General features: G+C 39.4%; 1 protein-coding gene across 1 annotated transcript in view; it reads right to left on the bottom strand.

The window, feature by feature from the left end:
• Positions 1-22,734, bottom strand: part of LOC137271796 (uncharacterized) — a 168,358-nt gene that overhangs the window by 41,631 nt on the left and 103,993 nt on the right. The window lies entirely within an intron of this gene.

The following is a 22,734-nucleotide window of genomic DNA, read 5'->3' as shown; positions in this document are numbered from 1 at the left end:
CTTATAGTTCCCGAAACCTGTCACAGTGAATGTTCACTACAAGTAACTGCTTTTACATTTATCAGACATCATTTTGTGTGTTTCAGATTCAAAACAGCGGTCAACACAGCTGAAAATAAGTAAAACACTGCGTTGCAATACCCACTATAAATTACAGAATAAAATACCCTTGAAGATCCGGGTCCGAATCGGTCTTCAGCGTTCCATTCTTGTAAGAGGCCACTAAAGGGATCAGGTGGTCAGACTCGCTGACTTGGCTAACACATGTGATCGTAACCCAGTTTCCTAGATCGATGCTAGTGATATCAATCACACATAGATAACACTGATTGAAAATAGCTTGAATTTTGCGGATTGCAGTGTGAAACAACAGCCAGACTAGTAACTACTGAGATAGGTTTATATATCGTTTACGTTTAGGGTGTGTTTGAGTATATCTAAGAGCCGTTAGTATGGCGTTTGCTTCAGCTGTAAAAATAGAACTGTTATCTGGTAGTCTAGAAGATATTGTTCTGGATCCAATGACAGCACAAGCCAATGCGCCACCGTTCTTGGAACCATCTGTAAATAAGGGTTTGCAATTGCTATATTTAGTTTTTAATTGATTATATTCTTGTTTATATTGTAATTCATTAGTTTCTGATTTTTAAAATGAAGTTAATGTTAGGTCAACTTGTGGCCTAACCAATTGCCAAGGAGGAGAAGAAAGAAAACGAGAGGGAGCTCAATGCCAGTCGAAGAAAGAAAGGGTTTAATTCTGTGCCCGGGAGGTGGAATGAGAGAAGACTTCTTGTCGTACAAATCCGTATCAAGTGGATTGAACACACAGTTATATGCAGGGTTAGATTCATTTAGAGGATAATTTAGTAATGTACTGTAAGGATTATTTTATGCGACGTTGTGTAAGAGATGGTTCATCGGCCTCACCGTAAATAAAGACTGTCAACAGGTGAAGTTCGGAAAGATCCAAGACAAAGTCTTAGACCTTGGTGATGGACAGAATCAAGAAGTTTAATGTTGCTTTTACAGGCTCCACCATATACGATGGAGCCGTAATCAAGTTTCGAACGGATCAGTGATCGATAAAGTTGGGTAGCTTGGTCTCCTCCCCACTTACAATTAGAAATGACTTTCAAGTCAAGTGCCTTCAGGCATTTAGTCTTAAGGGATTTGATATGGGGAAGAAACGTTAAATGCGAGTCAAAAATCAATCCCAAGAACTTGGCCTCATTAACAACTTTAATAGCAGTGCCATTTAGAAACAGTTCAGGGTCTTTATGTGATTTATATCGTCTACAGAAGTGTATAGAATTCGTTTTCGATTTAAAAAATTTGAAACCGTTCTCAAGACACCATTTATTAATTTTATTTAAGCATAACTGCAGTTGCCTCTCAATAGTACGCATATTTTTACCACTACAGGAAATATTAAAATCATTCACAAAAAGTGATCCGTCAATCGAATCATTTAAAACTTTGGAGAAACTGTTGATTTTAATACTAAATAAAGCAACAGACAAAATACTCCCTTGTGGAACACCCTGGTCCTGATTATAATGATCAGACAGGGTAGAAGCCACTCGGACTTGAAATTGGCGGTCTTGTAAAAACTGTGATATAAAAAGAGGCAAACGGCCTCTCAAACCAAAATCATGTAAATCCTGAAAAATACCATGCTTCCAGGTCGTATCATAAGCTTTCTGAGGATCAAAGGCACCCGTGGCGAGCCACCTCCTCGTGGTGGGTGCTGGGTAACGCTAAGAGCTCGCCAACCCCGTGTGGACCCGGGTCAGCATGGTCCATAGCACCCCATTGCTGGTCGCAAGGAGCGGCCGAATTGGGCAACCTGTTTGCCGTGGGTTGCGTCCCGTGTCGGTGGAGGACGGTAGTCTGGTGGTTGAGGGCAATGGGAGCCTGCAACCGTGTTTCCGTTGCTCAACACACCACTTCGACCCTTACTTCACCTAGACGGGTGGTAGAATCGGCCCGATTCTATCAATCGGCTGGTCACGCCATGCCCTGTGCATGGACAACATTCGTATGCACTAATTGTATTGTGTACACGTTTTGATATTGGATTTTCGTGTTTCAAATTATATACTATAATATACGTTTGCCTAGAGTCCTATGCCAGAAGGCGGTGGCTCATGGGCCAATCTGGTGATATGGACCGCTGATTACTGAGTTTCTACGGGAAAATGCCACGGGCCGGACCAGCCTGACATTGCTCCTGTTATTTACAACAGCTTTTCATGTCCGTATTTCTGGAGTATGGTATTCCTGTAACCCTGATGCCGTAGGCTGGCTTCCACTACAGCACCGTCCTAGTTGACAGTCGATGGCGGGTGGGGAACAGGGATGCTGAACCTTATTCTTACAACATGGCTTTACCTACACACTCTGGTTTGTTGAAAACTAACAAACGTAAGCATTTAGATTCTCTGTCATCTGATGAAGATGCCTGTTCACAAGTTCCAATGTCTTGGCCAAGGTTCATAGTTATTACATCTGCTGATGGAAATCCCCTAAAACTAAATCCCTTTGCAATTTCTAAGGGAATCCAAAGTATCTGTGGGGAAGTGAAAAACGTCACCCGTCTTCGTTCTGGCTCAATCCTCGTGGAATGTGATCGGTGACAGCAGTCTGTTAATCTGTTGAGTGTTGAGCATTTTGTTAACTTAAAAGTTGTTGTTTCTGCGCATGTCACTCAATTCTTCCAAAGGCATAGTGAGAGATCGTGCTCGCTGTCTGTCGGACATGACAGAGGAGGACATAGCAAATGAACTGACATCTCAAGGTGTAACTGCCGTAAAGCGCTTTACTAGAAAAACAGAAGCTGGAAATGTTGTGAACACTCACACATATCTTTTCACCTTTTCATTATCAAAACTTCCCACATCAATAAAAGCTGGTTACTTTAACATTGGAGTGGAGACCTACATCCCGAATCCACTCCGTTGTTATAAGTGTCAACGGTTTGGCCATGGAGCCAGATTTTGCACTGGACCGACAAGATGCTTCCGCTGCAGTGGAACTCATGAGAGCTCCGAGTGTACGAATGAGATTCAGTGTGCCAACTGTGATGGTCCGCACTTGTCCTCGTCCAAGACCTGTCCAGCTTTTGAGCGCGAAACAAAAATATTACAACTTAAATGTACCAACAACATCTCTTATAGTGAAGCAAAAAGGTTACTCTCAGCGTCTTCTCCCTACACTAAAACATTCTCAGCTGCTGTGTCTTCCACGTGTCGAACTCCACCAATGTCAACGACATCAACTCAAACTGACATCTCTTGGGTACGTGATGACCAGAGCAACTATGGCAATACATCAGTATTAACATCTGTCACACAAACAGACATTCCATCCACAACTCATCCTAAACCATTAGATAGAGAGGCTACAAATGTAAATATCAATCAGGATGACGCTCATGTATCTAGAAAATCAAAAAAGCAAATGAGGAGAAAGGCCAGGGCACTCCGGCACTCCAGCACTTGGAGGAACTTTCTCCAACACAATCCACTGTAGAGGTTCAAAATATGTTTGATCCTCTGGAGATGGAGGTGAATCCCTCACTCCCAGGCAGTGGGAATAGGACGTCCTCCCGTTCTCGATCTCCAGTTGAACCTCCGTAAACGGTTTCATGACAGACTACACTTTGCTTCAGTGGAATTGCAGAGGACTGAAGAATAACTTCAATGAAATACAATTACTAATACAAGATCATCAGCCGTCAGCAGTATGTCTCCAGGAGACATACCTCAAATATTCTGATACCTTTAACTTACGTCGGTACAGCGACTACCATTCCTTTTCCCCTCCTGGGGATAAAGCTGCTGGAGGCACTTCTATTTTAGTGCGGCAGGGTATTATTCACAGCCGTGTCCCACTTCATACAAATCTTCAGACTGTTGCCGTTCGTTTAACTCTCCACATTGCATTAACTCTGTGCAGCTTATATATCCCTCCTTCGTCTTCTATTCGACTATCGGATCTTCAGAATCTCTATGATCAGCTTCCAAAGCCATGTGTTATTATGGGGGACCTCAACGGGCATAATCTGCTTTGGGGAAGTGCCCATACTAATGATAAAGGTAAAATAATCGAGGAATTTATTTCCAATAATGATTTATGTATTTCAAACGACGACTCAGCCACCTATTTACATCCAGCTACGGGAACATATTCTTCCCTGGATCTGACACTCACTGATTCTACCTTATATAATGAATTTGAATGGGTGGTCCATGATGACCTATGTGGGTGTGATCACTTCCCCACCATTCTCAAAAACATCAGTCCTGGTGATGATCCACCTGTATCAAGAAGGAACTTTGCCAGGGCTGATTGGTCTTTATATCAGACTCTATGTGTTGAACACTTGAAGCACGATCTTTTTAGGAACAGTGAAGATCCTATACAGTTGTTTTCGGATACACTAAATGACATTGCTGATAAAGCAATTCCTAAGTCCTCTGCAATTCCCCATATTCGTAAACCATGGTTTACTAATGAATGTAAACAGGCCAGAAAATGTAGGAAGAAGGCTGAAAAATATTTTCGAAAACATCCTACTGTCCATAACCTAGACAAAGTAAAAATTACTAATGCCAAGGCAAGACGTACCTTTAAGCAAAATAAGTGTCAGTCTTGGCGAAATTATGTTTCCAAAATAAATTCACGTACACTCATCTCAAAGGTGTGGAATATGATGCAAAGAATAAAGGGCAAAGGTTCCAGATCTACTGTCCACCATCTGAAGGACGGTGATAATATATTAACTAATACAACTGATATTGCCAATAAACTTGGTGTAACTTTAGCCAAGCATTCATCTTCATTAAATTATATCCCTGAGTTTCAAAAGTACCAGAAACAACAAGAGAAGAAAAACATCAATTTCAACTCGGACAATGGTGAAGACTATAATGAATTGTTTTCATTACATGAGCTCCATACCGCCCTTGAGCAAGCTCGTGATACAGCAACAGGAGCTGATAATATTCACTATCAGCTCCTAAAGCATTTGCCCGAATCATGTTTAGAAATTCTTTTAGACATTTTTGATCAAATATGGACTTCTGGGAATTTCCCAACTTCGTGGCGTAATGCCATTGTTGTCCCTATACCAAAGCCTGGCCGGGATCACACTAATCCATCTAATTACAGACCAATCTCTTTAACGAGTTGTGTCTGTAAAACCATGGAACGAATGGTAAACAATAGATTAACATGGTTTCTTGAAACCAATAATCTTATAACAAATATCCAGTGTGGTTTCAGGAAAAACCGGAGTACAATTGATCATTTGGTACGACTAGAATCATTTGTTAAAAATGCTCTAGTAAATAAGCAACATGCAGTGTCGATATTCTTTGATCTTGAGAAAGCGTACGATACCACCTGGAAACATGGTATTTTAAAAGATTTACATGATTTTGGTTTGAGGGGTCGTTTACCTCTTTTTATATTACAATTTTTAAGTGACAGGCAATTTCAAGTCAGGGTGGGTTCAACCCTGTGTGACCATTATCATCAGGATCAGGGGGTCCCACAGGGCAGTATTTTGTCTGTAACACTTTTTAGTATCAAGATAAATAGTTTATCCAAGGTTTTAAATGATTCAATCGATGGATCATTATTTGTGGATGATTTTAATATTTCTTGTCGAGGCACAAATATGCATACTATCGAACGGCAATTGCAATTGTGTTTAAACAAAATAAATAAATGGTGTCTAGAAAACGGCTTTAAATTTTCTATGTCAAAAACTAATTGTATACACTTTTGTAGAAAATATAAGCCACATAAGGACCCAGAACTGTTTTTAAATGGCTCTCCCATCAAAGTTGTTAAGGAGGCCAAGTTCTTAGGTCTAATTTTCGATTCCCACTTAACCTTTTTGCCGCATATCAAATCACTAAAAACAAAATGCCTGAAGGCCCTCGATTTACTGAAAGTGGTATCCAACTCAAAGTGGGGAGGCGATCAAGCAACTCTCCTACATCTATACAGATCACTTGTCCGTTCAAAACTCGATTATGGCTCCATCGTATATAGTGGAGCTTGCAAAAGCAACCTTAAACTTCTTGATTCTGTCCATCACCAAGGTTTAAGACTTTGTCTTGGGTCTTTTAGAACATCACCTATCGACAGTCTCTACGTTGAGGCTGATGAACCATCTCTTGAGCAGCGCCGTATAAAATTAGCTTTACAGTACACTACTACTGCTCCTTCCCGTCTTCTTTCTTCTCCTCCTTGGCAGTTGGTTAGGCCACAAGTCGATCTAACATTAACATCATTTAAGAAATCAGAAACTAATGATTTACAATACAAACAAGAATACAATCAATTAAAAAACAGATATGGCAATTACAAATCCTTATTTACAGACGGATCCAAGAACGGTGGCGCAGTAGCATGTGTCACTGTCATTGGATCCAGAACAATATCTTATAGACTACCAGATAACAGTTCTATTTTCACAGCAGAAGCAAACGCCATATTAACAGCTCTTAAATATATTAAAAAACACCCTAAATACCACCAATATATAATCTTTTCTGACTCTCTTTCTTGCCTTCAGGCGATTGAAAATGTCTCTTGTAAACATTCACTTTTACTTGAAATTATTGAATTGTAAAACGATCTCGCTACTGGCCAATACGACATCGTCCTTTGTTGGTTACCCAGTCACGTAGGCATTTCTGGTAACACAATGGCCGATCTTGCTGCTAAGGCAGCACTCAACAAATCTGTGACACCACTTCTGATTCCATACTCAGACTACAAAGCGACAATTAGATCTTATATCCGTGATCTAATGCAGAAGAAGTGGGACACCCAAATGGGTGTTAATAAATTACATGAAATAAAACCGTATATTGGTTACACCTACTTGGGTTGTCAGTCCAGATTTGAGGAGGTTGTTATGCGACGATGTCGCACTGGCCATACTAGATACACTCACGAATATTTACTTAAAGGTGAGGATCCTCCGTTTTGTATCCCTTGTGATGAAGGAATCACGGTCAAGCATATCTTGCTTGACTGTATTGATTTTGCCATCACAAGGGAGAAATATTTTCATGTCAAAACAACGAAGGATCTTTTTAATGTTAATTATCATTTAATCATTGAATTTTTAAAGGAAATAGAATTATTACATAAATTTTGAATAATATGTTTTGTAAATAGAAAGTTGATATTTTAACCATGGTGGTAAGAATTGTCAACTGCGATTGTTAGTGGCTGTACCCTCAAAGGGGGTTAAAGTAGCGTAAAATTATTGTCCCCCTGAGAGGATACGTAAGTCCCAAAACTTTCAAAGTGAAATCTAAACTGACCAATTTTTTAATCGTAGTATTTTTGTCATTTTAAATTTCGGCTACATTTTCCTACAATCACCAACGGCTGAGGGGATGGTGTAAATCCAACTAGGGTCCATGCAGGTAGCAAAAGTAATGTAAGTCCCCATGGTCCCTAGTATGGTGATCTACCTTCAGTTGTTGGCGATCTACAGCCCGTATTTTATATTGTATTGTCCAAACAGTGGTATTTGTTTTAACTCTCCACTCTAGTTTTAAATGTAACTGTGATATTCTAGTTGTTTTACTGTCCTTTGACGACAGGTGTTTATAATGTATACATATTTCGTTTCAATATAGAAATGTTCTCGTCACGATATGGCTGAAATATTGCCGATGTGACGTTAAATATTAACTCACTCACTCACTCACTCACTCACTCACTCACTCTGAGGATCAAAGAAAATTGATACAGCATGTTGTTTATTAACTATAGCATTTTTAGCAAAGGATTCTAAACGTACCAAGTGATCAATGGTACTACGATTTTTCCTGAAACAATATTGAATATTTGTTATAATGTTATTGGTTCCAAGATACCAAGTTAATCTTTTATTCACCATACGTTCCATGGTTTTACAGACACAACTCGTTAGAGATATTGGTCTGACGGATCAGTATGATCCCGGCCAGGCTTTGGAATAGGGACAACAATGGCATTACGCCATGAAGTTGGGAAATTCCCCGACGTCCTTATTTGATCAAAAATTCCTAAAAGGATTTCTAAACATGATTCGGGCAAATGCTTTAGGAGCTGATAGTGAATATTATCGGTTCCTGTAGCTGTATCATGAGCTTGCTCAAGGGCGATATGGAGCTCATGCAACGAAAATAATTCGATATATTCTTCACCATTGTCTGAGTTAAAATTGATTCTTTTCTTTTCCTGTTGTTTCTGATACTTTTGGAACTCAGGGACATAATTTGATGAAGATGAATGTTTGGCTAAAGTTGTGCCAAGTTTATTTGCTATGTCAGTTTTATTAGTTAATATGGTATCCCCGTCCTTTAGATGATGCACAGTAGATTTGGAACCTTTGCCCTTTATTCTTTGGACCATATTCCACACCTTTGACATTGGTGTGCATGAATTTATTTTGGAAAAATAATTTCGCCAAGACTGACGTTTACCTTGTTTAAAAGCACGTCTAGCCTTGGCGTTAGTAATTTTGACTTTGTCTAGATTATGAACTGTAGGATGTTTGCGAAAATGTTTTTCGGCTTTCTTCCTACATTTTCTGGCCTGTTTACACTCGTCTGTAAACAATGGTTTACGAATATGTGGAATTGCAGAGGACTTAGGAATTGTTTTGTCAGCAATGGCATTTAGTATAAAGACTTATAGGGATCTTCACTGTTCTTAAAAAGATCATGCTTCAAGTGTTCAGCACACAGTGTCTGATATAATGACCAATCAGCCCTAGCAAAGTTCCGTCTTGATACAGGTGGATCATCACCAGGGTTAATGGTGTTCGGCCTGGTGGGGAAGTGATCACTCCCACATAGGTCATCATGGACCATCCATTCAAATTCATTGTATAAGTTGGAATCAGCTAGTGATAAACCCAGGGAAGAGTATTTTCCCGTAGCTGGATGTAAATAAGTAGCTGAATCATCGTTGAAAATACACAAATTATTATCGGAAATGAATTCCTCAAGGATTTTGCCTTTATTATTAGTTTGGTCGCTTCCCCATAGTGGATTGTGTCCGTTGAGGTCCCTCCATAATAATACATGGTTTTGGGAGCTGATCATGACTTTGAAGATCTGATTGACAAATATTGGAAGATGGAGGGATATACAAACTGCACAATGTCAACGCAATGTGTAAAGTCAGGCGAACAGCAACTGCTTGAAGGTTTGGTTTTAGAGTAACAGGGCTATGTAGTGCGCTCTGATGAACGAGAATAGAAGCGCCTCCAGTAGCTCGATCTCAAGGAGGAGAAAAAGAATGATAAGCGCTATACTGTCTCAAATTCAAGGTATCTGTATTTTTAAGATATGTCTCTTGGAGACATAGCGTAGTTGGCTGAAAGTTCTGTATCAGCAATTGTACCTCGTTGAAATTAGTTTTTAGTCCTCCATTGCAATAGATTGGACTGGTTCATGGTGGCTCAACTGGTGATCTTTCACGCGAATGTGTAGAGGGTAAATTCCTCCTGCTATCTTGTGAGGACAGACTGATGTCCATATCCAGAGGCCCAAAGGAGTTTTCTACAGGAACTTCTGAAGATGAAGGGATGATGGGAGTTGATTTTCTATTTAATTTTTTTCCTTTCTGTTTTTGACAGTCGGTCTGTTTGTCAGACGATTGTGATTTGGGCTCAGGCTCTCTCTCAGTCTGTGATCCAGACGTAGATTGAGTTACTGGGGAAGATGGTTTTGCAACTGAGGATAAGGTAATGGGTTTTGCAGACTTAACCCATGTCAAGTCTGTCTGACAACTTACAGGAGATGTCATAACAGCATGAGTGACGGCAGCAGACGGAGGTGTGGTTTCAGCTGTCAACAGGTTTTTTTTGCGTCAAAGTATGAAGTATTCCTTTCACATTTAAATTTAATTATTTTGGACTCCTTTTGCCAAACAGGACAAGATTTCAATGTAGCAGCATGAGGTCCAGAACAGTTTGCGCATTTGAACTCATGGTTGCAGTCTGTATTATCATGTTGTTCACCACAACGATGACATACAGCTGAACCACGACAAGAACTAGCCCCAAGACCGAACTTTTGACATTTAAAGCAGCGAAGCGGGCTGGGGACATACACGTCCACTGCAATATTGAAATACCCTGCTTTGATTGAAGGTGGTAAGGATGCACGAGCAAACGTCAAGAGATATGTACTGGTATTGACACTGATTCATTCTTTCTTGACGGTGAATCGTTTTACAGCTGTAACTCCCTGATCATGAAGTTCAGTTACTATGTCTTGTTCTGACATGTCAGACAGGCAGCGAGCCCTATCCCGAACAATGCCCCGGTAGGAATTTAATGTTCTGTGCACGGACACAGCAACCTCAATATTGGCAAATGTTTTGATAGATAAAAGATTTAGAGATTGCTGTCTCCGTGCGCATCCCACCAGAAGTGAACCACTACGAAGACGTGTGACATTGCGAACCTCTCTACAAATACCTGGAACAGCCTTAGAAATGGCAAAGGGGTTTAATTTAATAGGAAGATTGTCTGTTGCCTCAATCACTAAGAAACGTGCCCAGGAATCAGCACTGGAAGAAACACTTCTTGTTGATTCATCAATATTTTCAATTCGTCTCTTTTTTTCCATTTCGCCATGAACCAGATGATTGGGAATCCATGACCGAAGGAAAAAATTCAGCATCCCTACTCCCCGCCCACCATGGAGTGTCAACAAGGACGATGTCAAATAGCATCGGACCTCCAAGATGCCGACATCAGGGATACAAGGATGCTATACTCCGGCAACTATGACACAAATAGCAACATTTGTACACCAAATAAATTGCCAGGGTGGGTATGCCCGTGACAAATGATTGGACACATATTGAACTTGGAGGTCAACATTGCCAGATTGGCCCATGAGCCACCGCCTTCTGACATAGGACTCTAGGCATTAAATATATTAATAGTTTGGAAATGAAAAATCGAAATGGCCACGACCCAATAAGTAGTTGAGTGTGCAAAAAACGTTTACTATGCACAGGATATGGCGTGAGCAGCCGATTGATAGAACCGGGCCACTTCTACCACCAGTCTAGGCGAAGTCAGGACTAAAGTGGTGTGTTAGGCAACAGGAGCACGGCTTCAAGCTCCTATTGCCCTCAACTACCAGGATCCCTTCCTCCGCCGACACAGGGCCGCAACCCACGGCAAACGGGTTGGTGGACCAAATATCCCCCCGTGATCCACTACGGGGGTGTCGGTGAGCTCTTAGCATTACCCAGCACCCACCACGCCAAGGTTTTAAGATATTGTCTTGAGTCTTTCGAACTTCGCCTATTGACAGTCTCTACGTTGATGCTGATGAACCATCTCTTACACAACGTCGTATAAAACTGTCTTTACAATACATTACTAAATTATACTCTAATGAATCTAACCCTGCCTATAAGTGTGTTTTCAATCCCCTTTATAATTTATACAACAAGAAATCTTCTCCTGTTCCACCTCTAGGACATAGAATTAAACCATTTCTTTCTTCGGCCGGCATTGAGCAGGAAAATATAGCTCCTTCCTCTCTTCTTTCTCCTGCTCCTTGGCAATTGGTTAGGCCACAAGTTGACCTAACATTAACCTCATTTAAAAAATCAGAAACTAATGAATTACAATATAAACAAGAATATAATCATTTAAAAACTAAATATAGCAACTATAAATCTTTATACACAGATGGGTCCAATGACGGTGGCGCATTGGCTTGTGCCACTGTCATTGGATCCAGAACAATATCTTCTAGATTACCGGAAAATAGCTCCATTTTCACTGCTGAAGCTAACGCCATATCAACAGCTCTTAAATATATTCAAAGACACCCTAAACAGAAACAATACATAATCTGTTTGGACTCTCTTCCTTGTCTTCAGGTTATTAAAAACCTATGTAAACATTCACGTTTAATAGAAATTATTGAATTGTATATTGACCTTGTTACTGGCCAATACGACATCGTCTTTTGTAGGTTACCCAGCCATGTTGGCATTTCTGGGAACACACTGGCAGACCTGGCTGCTAAAGTAGCGCTCAACAAATCTGTGACACCACTTCTTATTCCATACACTGATTATAAAGCTACCATTAGATCTTACATCCGTGATCTGATGCAGAAGAGGTTGGACACTCAAGTAGGTATCAACAAATTACATGAAATAAAACCCTACATTGGTTACACCTACGTGGGTACTCCGTCCAGGTTTAAAGAGGTCATTATGCGACGACATCGTATTGGCCACACACGATATACACATGAATATTTGCTTAAAGGTGAAGATCCTCCGTTTTGTATTCCTCGTGATGAAAGGATCACAGTCAAGCATGTTTTGCTTGATGTGTTGAATATTCCATCACAAGGGATAACTATTTTAATTTCCGAACTATGAAGGATCTTTATAATAACACAAGTTCTCATTTAATCATTGGCCCGTATGGGGCCGGGATAGAATGTGTCCACAGCACCACATTGCTGGTCGTAAGAGGCGACCAAATTGGGCAACCTGTTGGCCGTGGGTTGCGTCCCGTGTCGGTGGAGGAAGGGATCCTGGCGGTTGAGGGCAATGGGAGCTTGAAACCGCGTTCCTGTTGCTCAACACACCACTTTGGCCCCGACTTCACCTAGACGGGTGGTAGAACTGGCCCGGTTCTATCAATCGGCTGGTCACGCCATGCCCTGTGCGTAGATAATATTGTTTGCACACTCGCTCACTATTTGGGTCTTGGCCATTTCGACCTCTCATTTCCAAATTATTGATATATTTAATGCCTAGAGTCCTATGCCAGAAGGCGGTGGCTCATGGGCCAATCTGGTAATGTTGACCGCTGAATACTGTCTCTCTATGAATAATTGTTATGGGCAGAACCAGCCGAGCAATTAATTTATTAGACTAAGATGGCTATTCAAGTCATATTTACTGGAGTATAGCATCCCCATATCCCTGGTGTTTGCATCTGGATATCCGGTGCACTTTAACACTGTCCTTGTTGACACTCGGTGGCGGGTGGGGAGTGGAAATGTCGAATACTACTTACTAACCATGTCACAGCACACTTCTGGTTCAATTCGAAATGAAAAAAAGAGACGCCTGGATTTTGATCATACACATGAACATGTTTCCCAAAACACAGACTCATGGGCTCGATTCCTAGTTATTGAGGCGTCTGACCATGAACCAATTAAATTGAATCCATTTGCCATATCCAAAGCAATTCAAGGAATTTGTGGTGAAGTTAAGAATGTTTCTCGTCTGCGTGGCGGTTCCCTTCTGGTTGAATGTGCACGGAAGCAGCAGTCTTTGAATCTATTGTCAGTTACTAAATTCGCCAATGTTGATGTTGCTGTGTCTGTGCACAGGACATTGAACTCTTGCCGTGGCATTGTCCGGGACAGAGCTCACTGCCTCCTTGACATGTCTGAACAGGAAATTGCAGCTGAACTTGAAAGTCAAGGTGTCACATCAGTCAAACGTTTCTCCACAAAACAAGATGGGATCATCAGGAAAACAAATACTTATCTGTTCACTTTTTCCCGGTCAACACTTCCTCAGTTTATCAAAGCTGGTTATTTTAATATCGGAGTGGAGATGTACATCCCAAATCCACTTCGATGTTATAATTGTCAACAATTTGGTCACGGCTCACGCTCCTGTTCGAACTCTATGGTATGTCACCGTTGCAGTGGCAGCCATGATGGATCAGACTGTGAAAATGATTTTCACTGTTCAAATTGTGGTGACAAACATATGTCCTCCTCAAAACTGTGTCCTCAGTGGCAAAGACAAGCTCAGATTATGAAGATCAAATGTCAGAACAATATTTCATTTGCTGAAGCAAAAAAGTTAGTAGCCCACCAGTCGACACCTTCTTCAAGCGTCACATATGCAGCTGCTGCAGCACGCCCTGTCGCAGCTGCATCAGTCATGTGCCAGACTGAAATGACATGGATTAGGTCAGATCAGCCAGTCAACATCAGCACCGTTACTGACGCTTCTACAAAATGCACTTCAGAAACACAGACTCAAACTCAAAATGAACTTGTTGAGGAGACGGACAGTCAGTCCGAGCTAACAACTAAGAAACCAGGCACTACTCACATGTCACAGAAAGACAAAAAAAGATTTAAAAAAAGCAAAAGGCCAGGTCCCCTATTGCTTCGGAGGTACCTGTGCGTAACACTTTTGATCCTTTGGATATGGAGGTTACTCCTTCTACAAAGGATAACAGGAGGGATCTTTCTTCCTCCCGTTTACGAGAGCGATCGCCTATTGAACCACCGTGATTCGATCGCCGAACTTGATCCAGTGGAACTGCAGAGGACTTAGGAAAAATTATAATGAGATTCTTTTGTTAATACAGGATTTTAAGCCGTCAGCAATATGTCTCCGGGAGACATATCTAAAACATAACGATGTTTTTAACTTACGACAACACATTGGCTACCATTCATTTTCTCCTGAAGGGGGCAAAGCAACTGGAGGATGTAGTATCTTCGTCAGACAGGACATCATTCACAGTGCTATTCAGCTGAATACTCCTGTTCAAGCTGTTGCAGTCCGACTTACCTTGCACATTGCTCTTACGTTGTGCTCTTTATATGTGCCTCCTTCATCATCTCTTCGACAACCTGACCTTCAAAGTTTGTATGATCAACTGCCAAAACCCTGCATCATCATGGGAGATCTCAATGGGCACAACCCTCTATGGGGTAGTACAAATACGAACAATAAGGGAAAAGTTATTGAAGATTTTATTTCTGATAATAATTTATGTGTTTTTAATGATGATTCACATACGTATTTGCATCCAGCCGCTGGATCATATTCTTCACTTTATCTAGCTCTGACTGAATCAAACATTTACAATGAATTTGAATGGTCTGTTCATGATGACCTTTGTGGCAGCGATCACTTCCCTACTGTCCTTAAAGCTGTAAGACCAGATGATAATCCTCCTTTATCTCGTTGGAATTTTCTGAAAGCAAACTGGCCTTTGTATAAACAATTATGTGTTGAAAAACTAACACCAGAGCACTTCAGTAATGTAGCAGATCCCATCCAGTTTTTTTCAGCACAACTGAATGAAATTGCTGATCAAACGATTCCTAAGTCCTCTGCAACTCCTCATATTCGTAAACTATGGTTTACTCCTTCATGGCGTAATGCAATTATCGTGCCAATACCCAAACCTGGCCGGGATCACACGGATCCATCAAATTACAGACCGATTTCTTTAACTAGCTGCGTCTGGAAAACCATGGAAAGAATGGTAAATAACAGAATAATTTGGTATCTGGAAACGAATGACCTCATTACAAATATTCAGTGTGGTTTTCGGAAGAATCGAAGTACTATTGATCATTTAGTACGTTTAGAATCCTTCGTCAAAAATGCTATTATTACCAAACAACATGCAGTATCTATATTCTTTGATCTAGAAAAAGCATATGATACTACTTGGAAACATGGAATTTTAAAAGATTTACATGATTTTGGTTTGCGAGGTCGTTTGCCTCTTTTTATATCAGAGTTTTTAACTGACAGGCAATTTCAAGTCCGAGTAGGTTCTACCCTGTCTGATCATTACAATCAGGATCAGGGTGTTCCGCAAGGCAGCATTTTATCTGTGACCTTATTTAGTATCAAGGTCAACAGTTTATCCAAGGTTTTCAACGATTCAATAGATGGATCACTTTTCGTGGATGATTTTAATATTTCCTGTCGTGGTAAGAATATGCATACTATTGAACGGCAACTGCAATTATGTTTAAACAAAATAAATAAATGGTGTCTTGAGAATGGTTTTAAATTTTCTAAGACAAAAACTAATTGCATCCATTTCTGCCGTAAGTATAAACCACATAAGGACCCAGAATTATTTTTAAATGGCACTCCTATCAAAGTCGTTAAGGAGGCCAAGTTCTTAGGTTTGATTTTCGACTCTCATTTATTTTTCTTCCGCATATCAAATCCCTGAAAACTAAATGCCTGAAGGCACTTGATCTGTTGAAAGTTGTGTCAAACTCAAAATGGGGAGGGGATCAAGCTACTCTCCTGCACCTATACCGTTCACTTGTCCGTTCGAAGCTTGATTATGGCTCCATCATTTATGGTGGAGCCTGTAAAAGCAATCTACAACTCCTTGATTCTATCCACCACCAAGGTCTGAGACTTTGTCTTGGGTCGTTCCGAACTTCTCCTATTGACAGTCTCTATGTCGAAGCCGATGAACCATCTCTTACACAGCGCCGTATCAAATTAGTTCTACAATATATTACAAAACTTTACTCTAACGAATCCAACCCTGCTTTTAACTGCGTTTTCGATCCTCTTTATGAGCATTTATACAACAAAAAGCCTTCTCTTGTTCCACCTCTTGGACAGAGGATTAAACCATTCATTTCTGCTGCCGGCATTTCTTCTCCTCCTTGGCAATTAGTGAGGCCACAAGTTGACCTCACATTAACAAAGTTAAAAAAGTCAGACACAAACGAATTACAATATAAACAAGAGTTTATGCAATTAAAAAATAATTATAGTACATACAAATCCTTATTTACAGATGGGTCCAAGGATGGTGGCACAGTTGCTTGTGCCACTGTCATTGGATCCAGAACAATATCTTCTCGATTACCTGATAACAGCTCCATTTTCACTGCAGAAGCAAACGCAATATTAACAGCTCTTCAAAATATTCAAAGACATCCTAATCGTATACAGTATATAATTTTTTCTGACTCTCTTTCTTGCCTTCAGGCTATTAAAAATTTGTCTTGTAAACATCCACTTTTAATTGACATAATTGAATTGTTGCTGCTATCTTGCTGCTAAGGCTGCACTCAACAAATCTGTGACGCCACTTCTTATTCCATACATTGACTATAAAGCTAGCATTAGAACTTACATTCGTTATCTGATGCAAAAGAAGTGGGACACCCAAGTGGGAAAAAATAAATTGCATGCCATAAAACCTTATATTGGTTACACTCACTTGGGCTGTCAGTCCAGATTTGAAGAGGTCATTATGCGACGATGTCGCATTGGCCATACGCGTTACACCCACAGTTATTTACTAACAGGCGATGATCCTCCGTTTTGTATCCTTTGTGATGAGAGAACCACGGTCAAGCATATCCTGCTTGACTGTGTTGAATTCTCCATCATAAGGGATAACTATTTCAATGTCAAAACAATGAAGGATCTTTTTAGCACAGTTAGTACTCATTTAATTCTTGGATTTTTAAAAGAAATTGATTTTTTTATTGAATTGTAATTGATATGTTCTGTAGCTAGTTGTATTTTAATGATTGGTAGTTTAAATTAGTAACTTAGATTGTTAGTGGCTGTACCCTCAAAGGGGGTTGAAGTATTGTAAAATTATTGTCCTCCTGAGAGGGTACGTAAGTCCAATACTCTCATAGTCAATTTAAATCTACTACTAGTTTTTAATCGTAGAATATTTGTTGTTTTAAGTAATGGCTAAATTTCAGGATAATCGCCAATAGCTGAGGGGATGGTGTAAATCCAGCTAGGGTTCATGCAGGTAGCAGAAGTAATGTAAGTCCCCATGGACCTTAGTATGGTGATCTACCTTCAGTTGTTGGCGATCTATAGCCCCGGTTTTATGTTGTATTGTCTTCTCTAATTCCACTATTTTAACTTTCAATTCTAGTTTTATGTTCCGTGATACTCTAGTGTTTTTACTGTCCTTCGCTGTCAGGTTTTACTTTTTCTCTTTTCTCATCTTAACATTACTGTAACTTATATTGTTCTCGTCACGATATGGCTGCAATATTGCCGATGTGACGTTAAATATTAACTCACTCACTCACTAACTCATTTAATCATTGCATTTATAAAAGAATTAGATTTATTAATTGAACGGAATTGTAAATAGATAAATATTTTATTACTGGAAGTTTAAATTCGCAACTGTGCTTGTTAGTGGCTGTATCCTCAAAGGGGGGTTGAAGTGGTGAGAAACTATAGTCCACAAACATTCAAAGTAAATTCAAACTTTCCACGTTTTTAATCGTAGAATAAGCGTCTTTTTAGTGTATGGCTAGGTTTCCCAAACTGCTGACGGCTGAGTGTATGATGTAAATCCAGCTAGGGTCCATGCAGGTAGCAAAAGTACTGTAAGTCCCGATGGTCCCTAGTATGGTGATCTGCCTTCAGTTGTTAGTAATCTATAGCCCATTTTTATATTGTATTGTCCTGTATAGAGAAACTTTTTAGGTATAATTACTAGTTTTACATTCTTATCTGTGATATTCCAGCTGTTTTACTGTCCTTTCTCCACAGGTTTTTATAATACACTTATATTCCGTTTCAGCGTTATGTTCCCGCCACGATATGGCTGAAATATTCCCGATGTGAAATATTAACTCACTCACTCACTCCAAGAGTGCAATGAGAGGGAGACTATATATAGATGGCTACAAACTATGTAATATTATATGTTATTGATTATCCCTGGTTATTTGCAATGCCATGCAAACTCCTAATGTTCATCAATCAGATAAATATTTTACCACCAGTAGAAAGAAATTTTGCAATTTGATTTTGTAAGTCGATGAAAACAAATTTAATTAGCATTTATCCTCAAAAAGGGCGCCGCCATTTTTGAAAATCGAGAAGTCCCGGGCTCAAGTCCGTCAGAATTATTGAGATTATGGTTTGTTTTCATCAAGTTAGAGAATCAAAACTACATTCTACTAGCAGTTAAAGATGTATATGAATCATGAACAAAAGGATTTTGCATGACACAACTTGTAACATAACGACTGCTTTCACCGAAGCGAAGTGGGGGCCGAAGTGGCAATCCTGAGCGATAAAATTCAAATTGCTCGATTTCTTCACTTGATAAATTCACTTGGTTTATAAATTTTCACTCGCCAGAATGCAGACACTAGTCAATGTAGTTTATATTTGGTTTTATGATCCTAATTACCTTATAATCATACTTGTATGCATTTTGAAACTTAAGAAAAAGAAGCGATATGCTGATACTTCTAGCGAATGCATACCAGGAATGTAATATCTAGACATTCCATAGTTTGCCAATGTGAAACACACGCCCACGTGTATGTTCTCTGTATCATTACACTTTACGGCGAAAACAATGATTCTGCTGAATGCTACGGCAACTTAACAAAAAAAATTGGAAATATCAAAATTAAAGCAAATTAAAGTTATAGGAACACTACCAGGCTATTGCCTTGTATCCATTAATATCCTCAAAAATCGAATGATATGCCATTCATCTGCAGATAAACACGTAGTCTACCTTTTGACTAATCCGCATTTAAATCCGGATAAAAATAATTAATCAATCAGTGTGTTATCGGTTAATCCTTTGATCGATCCAGACACAAGAAATGGCAAATGGGGAACTTTGTCGGGTAATCTAAGTGGCTTTACCACTAATTACACCTGTTATAAATTCTTTATCTGAGCATCAAGTGAATGGTGACAAATAACGTGTACGTTTATACTTCACAATGCGGATTACAACAAGGAAGTATTAATTGCTACATTCCAGGTAAATACTTATGGGCCGACACAGTTTTGAGTATACGGCCAGAACTTTATTGTTGCATAAAAATACATACAACACGTCACAATTTAATTCTGGACTCACAAAAGTCCAGAAACACTCAGCACTGTGGCCACTCTCTCACAAGGGATTTGGCAAAATTAAACATGCAGCTGTTATGTATATGTGCTAAGGATGAAAAAATAAAAAATTTTTTTCTTAAACTCAAAATTTAAACTCGCTCGCCATTGGGCATGCCCATGGGCGAACAGTGGCCAATGGGCATGCCCATGGGCGAGAGTGTTTAATTTCGTCCAGAATAAATGTTTTGGAGGTTGTAAATGAATGAAAAAAATGTTAATAAGCATCATGACACAAACTTCAGCTTGTTGTGACTTGACGCTGCTTACTTGCCAGAGATTTTAAAAAATCTCGCCCATGGGTGAAAAACATATTGGCCCATGGACGAGAATAATTACTTTCATTGAAAATACATGTTTTTTCCCATGCCTTGCAGTTTTTAAATACATGAACGTGTATTTATTTGTGTACTGATACGAAATTAAGCTTATTTTGACTTAATTCGGCTAATTTAGAGTGATTTTTAAAAAAGTCTCGCCTATGGGCGAAAAACAATTGGCCCATGGGTGAGAATATTTACTTAACTCAAAATACATCTTTTTCCATGTATTTGAGGTTGTGAATGGATGAAAGTATGTTCATAAGTATCATGACACAAATTTCAACTCATTGTGACTTAATTCCTCTACATGAGAGCAATTTTAAAAACTCTCGCCCATGGGAGAAAGACATTTTGGCCCATGGGCGAGAATATTTGCCTTCACTCAAAATACATCTTTTCCTGTGTTTTGGAGGTTGTAAATAAATGAGGATATGTGTATGAGTATCATGGCACAAAATCCAACTCATTTTGACATAATTCTACTAATTGAGACCGATTTTCAAAAACATCTCGCCCATGGGCGAAAAACATTTGGCCCATGAGCGAGAATATTTCCTTTGCACTCCAAATACATCTTTTCTAATGTTTTGGGGGGTGTAAATGAATGAAAGTGCCATTATGAGTATCATGACACAAAATTCAACTGATTTTGACTTAATTTTGCGAATTCAGGGCGATTTTTAAAAAATATGCCAGAATAATTACTTTTACTCAGAGTACATCGTTTCCTGTGTTTTGGAGGTTGTAAACGAATGAGGATATATTTATAAGTATCATGGGACAAAATTCAACGCATTTTGACTTAATTCCGCTTATTTGTAACAAGTACAAGAATCGGGACGACCACTTAAATTTTCAGAGTTTTTTTATTGTCTTGGAGGTTGTAAATTTATGAATGAAAGTGTGTTTATAAGTATCATGACAAAACAAATGAAATCATTCCGGTCTTCATTCGACTAATCTCGCTCGTGGACGAAAATACTTTGGTTTGCTTGTTTTCTTTATTATACATATGGTTTAAAAATAGATGGAATTCTAATGACAATTCAGTTTAATTTCGTGAGTTTAGTTTTATGTCGCACTCAGTAATATCCCAGCAATATGGCGGCGGTTTGTAGATAATCGAGTTTGGACCAGACAATCCAGTGATCAACAACATGAGCATCGACCTGCACAATTGGGAACTGATGACATGTGTCAACCAGGTCACCGAGCCTGACCACCCGATCCCGTTACTCGCTTCTTACCACAAGCATAGTCGCCTTTTATGGCAAGCATGGGTTGCTGAAGCCCTCTTCTACTCCAGATCTTCACGGGTCCCGAACACAGAGCTTTACTTCCAGCAATATATACAGTACACTTAGAATACTAAGCTTTGAGATTCTTTTGAATTTAAGTATTCTATAAATATAACAAAATTCAAGCTATATCTATGAAGTTGAAGTTATTTGTGAAAGCCCTAATCAAGAGTGACCGAACTCCAGTGACTATGCTGGGACACATTAATAAACACTGTTGTGAGATCTTTAAACTGTATTAACATATGTATTGTCAATCCCACTGACATTCGCCAACAGTACCTACCTAATAGTTTTAAGTGTATCTACCCAGTTTAGCATGTTTCGTTTTAATAGTGTGGTCTCCATTTTTAGTAAATCCCGTTTGTCCGTCCCGGCTTTTCTTCGTCCGAGGTTTTATGGGGTAGTCTCCTATTTATCAGATCAGAAATAATATACAACAGTGATAGGTCACTCGCTTGTTTTCTTTACCACTTGTACTAATTAGTATGCGCCTCATCATGCTCCAATGCACACAGTGACCTGGTTCGTTTCCATAGCAACTTCGGCTGCGTTTAACAGTACTTCAGCCAGTTTACTGTCTCCGTCGAAATGTTACAATGAATGAATGAATGAATGAATGCAGAGCGAGAAGTATATGTAAATGAATGAAAGAAATAATAAAAGACAGTGCACATGTGAATGAATGAGAAAGAAATAATAAAAGAAAGAAGTACATATGTGAATGAATGAAAGAATAAATGATACACCATGGCCACCCCTTCCCAAAAATGCTAAAGAACGCAAAACTATCGTTAGGTCACATGTGTTAATATCAGCTTGTTATCGTCTCCCTGGTCAGACATAACAATTGTCAGACTGGTTAAAACAACAAACTATCTGGTTGACTGCACAGCTGCCTGACGTAGTATACCCACATCACCTACTTTTCCTGCGTAACCTTCATCTACATCACCACCTTTAATATATTGATCAGAGAGCACAGAAGGCCGTATACCTGTAACCACTGAACCGTGGCGTCTCTCTGCTCCCATGTTCACAAGTGGGGGTGTCCTTTTCTACCTCTTCCATTAATCTTTAAAACATCTAACAAGCTCAACGCACACAAGTTTTTACTAAAATGTGATGTTATACATAATCATAAGAGTATTTTTATGTATTATTCAGTTGATAAATTATTATTTTATGATACATATATGTATGACATGCTGGACAGGCATAGGGCATTTTTTTTTATTTACCATTCCCATTTTCATAATGCTTAAAAAAGACACTCATTAATCTATCACAGAGTTTTGTCATTCTTTTACTCCAACATGGTTGCTAAATCCCCTATGATCATAGTATATCGACTCTCCCATACCCAATACACCTAATTC

This window comes from Haliotis asinina, chromosome 2, assembly GCF_037392515.1.
Source record: "Haliotis asinina isolate JCU_RB_2024 chromosome 2, JCU_Hal_asi_v2, whole genome shotgun sequence".
Taxonomy (NCBI): domain Eukaryota; kingdom Metazoa; phylum Mollusca; class Gastropoda; order Lepetellida; family Haliotidae; genus Haliotis; species Haliotis asinina.
This window is presented reverse-complemented; position numbering and strand designations above follow the sequence as displayed.